This window comes from Octopus bimaculoides, chromosome 10, assembly GCF_001194135.2.
Source record: "Octopus bimaculoides isolate UCB-OBI-ISO-001 chromosome 10, ASM119413v2, whole genome shotgun sequence".
Lineage (NCBI taxonomy): Eukaryota > Metazoa > Mollusca > Cephalopoda > Octopoda > Octopodidae > Octopus > Octopus bimaculoides.
The window spans coordinates 23,605,371-23,611,567 of record NC_068990.1 but is presented as its reverse complement, the minus strand read 5'-3'; the positions used below and the strand labels follow the sequence as shown (position 1 = coordinate 23,611,567).

Below are 6,197 nucleotides of genomic sequence, written 5' to 3'. Positions count from 1 at the left end.
ATAATACTAAGACCCTTTCTTATAGACCTAAGGTGTCTGCCAATCAAAACAAATACTCGGCAGAGTTTCAGAATAACTCATGGGGAAGAAAAATGGCGTGGAAACGAGGGTTAGAGGTCTTTTTCGGTTTTTTTTTTTGTCTTTTTATTATTATTATTATACTTAGCCCTTGTGTGTTATTACCATCTCTGTTTCATACAACGAGAATGAAGGTTCTGGTAGAATTTATTTGGAAACTTTAATTTGTTTTATATTTTTTACACACACACACACACACCTCTGTTTCAATGTCATTTCACTTCCCCAAGAAATTGTCATCATTGTCATCATCATCATCCAGTGTTTTAAATCTCGGTTTTGTCCCCATTAACAGGGGTAGCCGTCTACCCCAATGCCATAGCAACCAAGGTAGTCAGGTGCATCCCACCCCGACCTTTGGGCTGGTTGGCTGGTGCCCATTCTCCTTTGCTATTATGAGGCTTTTTTGGAGCTGGATTTTCTGAGGAGCATGCCCTTGCTTACCCCCAACCTCAGTTTCTAGACATGAGTGGTCCTGAGACCAAGGCCCCTACCATGATTTTTAAGAAATATGGTGGAAACCTAGCTCAAGAAGGCAGAGATGCTACTCCTTGAGACCACTTTTAGAGCCCCATAACCTAAGAAATAGTCATATACATTCATATACAAGAAATATTCATATACATTACAAATCCCTGCTTAGCTCTCACCACGTTTGAGGGCAGGGTAACAGCTAGTAAGGAACCCTAGGGAGAGCTGAACTGTGGAAGACCTTAGGAGAAGTCCCCTTATACACATATACCTCATGCGTTTTGACTCTTGAGGTTGGACCACATCCTGGTCATGATTCCTGGATTCCCCTCTGCTGCCAAATTCTGCGATACTGTCTACATTGCAACTGTCCTCAATGGTTAAGATAACTCAGAGTCAAGGTGCCTTAAGTGTTAGAACAAACAAAAACGAAAATATATGAAGCATATAAATATTAAAGTAAAATAGACAAATGAAAGAAAAATGGAATTAACTGCGTTCCTTATTTCAAATCACTACAAGTGTTTCAACACATTCTTACACCTATAATACAGAGGTTACATATTGTGCAATCATTATTTTACATCTAAGGTGTAGAATTCACTTCCTCAGGTGATTATTTAAATTTCACTGAATTTGATAATGCATATCTAGACTGATGTTTCATTCACAGCCAACTTATTGAGGTAAAATATATATTTCACCAAAACACAGATTGTGTTTCTGAGTAATTGTTTGCATCTGTACAGATGCAGCAAGAATCTTCATCACTGACAAGTATATTAGAGAAATTCTAGTTTACCAGAATTATGCATCTTATACAACTTGCAAAGAGGTTGAAGTTTCATAAAATTAAAATTTTGCATGTTTATGTGCAGAATAACAACTGCAGATTGCATGAACATGTGCAACTTAAGGTGAGCAAAGAGAATGGAATTCACGACATTCTTTATTCAAATCCACTACAATTGTTTTAAGTCACCTATAACAATCAACTGTCTTGCATTACAAGTACAGATTGCATTTCCTCAGGTGACTTTTTAAACAAGTACCTCACTCTTTCTCTTCTCTATTTCGCTTAGCCTTATGACAATCGATATTTAAGGAACTGCTGCACTGATAAGAAAATTTAGAAAAATAAAAAAAAACTTCAAAACGTAAAACATACATGAGATCAAAATAAAACCAAACATATATAGATAGAAATATACATGCTATGAAAACAAAGATATAAACAAATAATTAGATGTATGTGTGTGTGTGCATGTATATATATACAAACACACACACATATATACATGCACACATATATATTTATATATATGTATGTGTATATGTATATATATATATTTAATGTATATATACAAACACACACACATATATACATACACATAGATATTTATATATATATATATGTTTGTGTAATTGTATATACATTTAATGCATATATACAAACACACACTCATATATATACATACACATATATATATATATATATGTATGTGTATATATATATATATATATATATTTATATGTATGTAATAAACACACACATATATATATGTGTATAACCTCTTCTCAGCATGGACTGGGCATGTCATCACATTCATTTCAAGCGTTCATATTCCAAGCCAGTTCCTATTCTGGGGTTGCTACCCTCCCAGGTGAACAGAAAAGGCACAACTCACTCAATCATATCATTTTAGCTTGGTTTTAATGGCTGCATAATATTCCTATCACCAACTTTAGTATAGAGTGTACTGCATACATTCAATCATGGCTCCAACATGAGAGATGTTGTCTTGTCCTTGACCTGCTGAAAGGCCTTCTCAACAGTATTTTGTGTTCACTCACTCACCAACCACTTTACGAAGTGTACTTGGCGCAAATTAGCATAGCACTATTCTATATGAGTCTGTGTGTATTTGTGTGTGTGTGTATGTGTGCATATATGTATGTATGTATGTTTTTGTCATGTATGTTTATATATACTAATATTCAGAATCATACATATATATGAATTTGCCTCTTAACTTAAAACGTTTATCTAATCATAGACTCAAACTATTTAATATAAGTGTGTATATTTAATATAAGTGTGTATATTTGTGTGTGTGTGCATGCATGTGCATATATGTATGTATGCTTTTGTTATGTATGTTTATATATGCTAATATACATGATCATACATGTGTATGGGTTTGCCACTTATCTTAAAATGTTTAACTTTATCTAATCATAGACCCAAACTATTAATATAAGTGTGTATGTGTCTGTCTGTGTGTGTGTGTATGTATGTTTTTTGCTATGCATGCTTATATGTATAAATATACATGATCATACATGTTTGCCTCTTAACTTGAAATGTCTAACATTCTCTAACCATGGACTCAAACTATTAATGTAAGATAACAGAATTCTGTCTTTTCTTTCTCCTCATATTGAGAAAATAGCACATTTCTTTTTCTTAGAAAAACTTCCATTAGTTTCCTTGGTTTCCATTGATTCACTCATCTGAAGTAGGGTATTTCAATAACTTTGATTAATCATATCAGAAAAAGCTTGCATAAAGTAAAATAACAAAAAGAAATGAAGCGATTCCTAAAACTTTAATCATCAACATTCAGTGTCCAGTTTTCTACGGCAGGAATCCCTTCCTGTCACCAACACTCATCTGTTTCCAAGCAAGGCAATATTTACCCATGACCGGACATATTTTTATGGAACACTGGAAAGGAAGGGCACTGCTTGCATGATGGTGACATTCGTTTACCACTATTATACAATTTCAAAGCAAGACTACTACACACTCACATATACACACACGCACACATATATCTATATGTATAGCAATATATATAAGGCAGGCTTCTTTCAGTTACCATCTACAAAGGTTTTGGTTGGCCTGGGGCTCTAGCAGAAAACACTTGCTCAAGGTGTCATGCACTAGGACTGAACCCTGAACACATGGATGAGAAGCAAATTTCTTATTACACAGCCATGCCTGCACCTTTATATATTATACATGTGTGTGTGTGTGTACAGCCCTACACCTCTGTGTGTTATATCTATGCCTCTGTGTGTATGTGTATATATATATATATATATAAATTCAATAATAGGATGAATTCTTTTACAAGAATTTATCAAGTAGCTAGCGTGAAAAAAACCTCATAAGGGAAAAAATCCATCATTTATTCCCAAAATATATATTTATTTATATAAGGGCATTACTATACAATAATACCTCACGCCATGAGGGACTCTAAGGTCAGACTGCCATAAAAAACACACACACATATATATATATATATGTATATATACACACACACACATGCCAAGCTTCTTTCAATTTCTGTCTACCAAAACTTTGGCTGATCCAGGGCTATAGTAGGAGACATTTGCCTAAGATGCGAGATTCCATGCAGAGGGAATGAATCTAAAGCCATGTGGTTTGGAATCAAACTTATCACACAGCCACACCTGTGCCTGTTATGTTTGACAGTTACAGCAATATCTATCTCACTACATACCACATACGATAACATCTAATTATAGCGTTACACCATCACAGTGTAATGAAATTATATGGGGGCCACACTGCCACATTGTCTGTTATATATGTGAAGCATATTTCGTCTGTCTTTACGTTCTGAGTTCAAATTCTACCTAAGTAGACTTTGCCTTTCATCCTTTCAAGGTTGATAAATTAAGTACCAGCTGCATACTGGGGTCGATCTAATTGACTGCCGCTCCACTCCCCAAAAATTTCAGGCCTTGTGGCTTGATTAGAAAGGAATATAGCTTCTCACAAACATTAGCATACTGAGCAAAGTGCTTAGTAGTATTTCATCCATCCTTATGTTCTGAGTTCAAATTCCGCCAAGGTCGACTTTGCCTTTCATCCTTTCGGGGTTGATAAATTAAGTACCAGTTGCATACTGGGGTCGATCTAATCGACTGGCACCTCCCCAAAAGTTTCAAGCCTAGTGCCTAGAGTAGAAAAGAATATAGCTTCTCACAAAACATTAGCGTGCCAGGCAAAATGCTTAGTGGTATTTCGTCTGTCTTTACGTTCTGAGTTCAAATTCTGCCGAGGTCGACTTTGCCTTTCATCATTTCAGGGTTGATAAATTTAATACCAGTTGCATACTGGGGTCGATCTAAGCAGGTCATCTGAACATCAACATGTGTAAATCAACTCACCAGAGACACTGAATGCCTTCCTGAAGACCTAAATCTACTAATGCAGAGCCTAGGTAGATGGCATGTACAGGTGAAAAATGTCTGAGCAAGCTCGACCAGCTGATGATGAGGATCAGTTAAGGAGCACTCCGTCGGTTACGACGACGAGGGTCCCAGCTGATAAGATCAATGAAACAGCTTGCTCGTGAAATTAACGTGCAAGTGACTGAGCACTCCACAGACACGTGTACCCTTAACGTAGTTCTCAGGGAGATTCAGCGTGACACAGAGTGTAACAAGGCCGACCCTTTGAAATACAGGTACAACTCATTTTTGCCAGCTGAGTGAACTGGATCAACGTGAAATAAAGTGTCTTGCTCAAGGACACAACGCGTCGCCGGGAATTGAACTCACGACCTTACGATCGTGAGCCGAATGCCCTAACCACTAAGACACGTGCCTTCACAATGATGAGGATCAGTAGGAAGAGGAGGTAAGGTGAGAGAGAGAGAGAGATGGAAGAGAATATCCTTTGGTGATTAGTGAGTATCCACTTAACTAGAATAGTAAGAGCTACATCCTTAGAATAAGAATAATTCCACTCAGATTATAATATTCTATGTCCAACATTGGCTTCTTTCATAATTGTGATGTAACATAATTCCTAGATTGGAATCTTAATTGTATTTATTCATTTTGTTTAATGTTCACTTTTGCAATGTCAGCATGGGTCGGATTTTTTTTTTTTTTTTTTTTGAGATATTTGAGGAAGGATATTACAGCTGGATGCTTTTCCTGTTGTCAACCGTTTTATCCTTTTCCTGTACAAGCAATCAATGCAGGACAACCAACTATAATGCCAACAAGGAATGTAAACATCTCGCTGTTTTTGCTCTCATAAATGACAAGCAGGGAATGTCAACATTCACACACTTGCATACACACACACACACACACACACATACTCACACATGCTTGTATGTATCATATATATGGTATGTATGTTTATTTGTGCGTATCACATTTATATTTCCCTGTTCCTAAATGGGTCTAATCGACACCACTATCACTCATAACCTACATATATATATACATACATATATATAGTTTTAGGGAAAAGAACTAAGTTTCATGAACTCATCGATGAAAATCCACTATTACATTTAGAAAAATTAATAATTAAAAGCACAATAAATGAGTATAATATAATACAAAGTAAATATCATAAGATAAAGATAATATTAATTAATGTAATTATTAATTTTTCTATATGTGATAGTGGATTTTCATCGATGAGTTCATGAAACTTGGTTCTTTTCCCTAAAACTATATATTTATATATTTTTTAATCTGTAAAGCTCAATTTAATTTTAATTTTTTATAAATTGATTTTAATTGAGTTTTTACCTGTAATTTTGGATTTTGTCCCTAATATTATTATACATACATATATATAGTTTTAG

General features: G+C 35.2%; 1 long non-coding RNA gene across 1 annotated transcript in view; it reads right to left on the bottom strand.

Annotated features, from left to right (window-relative positions):
• The window catches only part of LOC128248881 (uncharacterized), a 55,297-nt gene extending 52,958 nt beyond the window's left edge, over positions 1-2,339 (bottom strand). The window contains exon 1 of the long non-coding RNA XR_008265014.1: positions 2,238-2,339. This is a non-coding gene — a long non-coding RNA (uncharacterized LOC128248881). The remainder of the gene's footprint in view (positions 1-2,237) is intronic.
• Between the last annotated feature and the right edge of the window lie 3,858 nt (positions 2,340-6,197).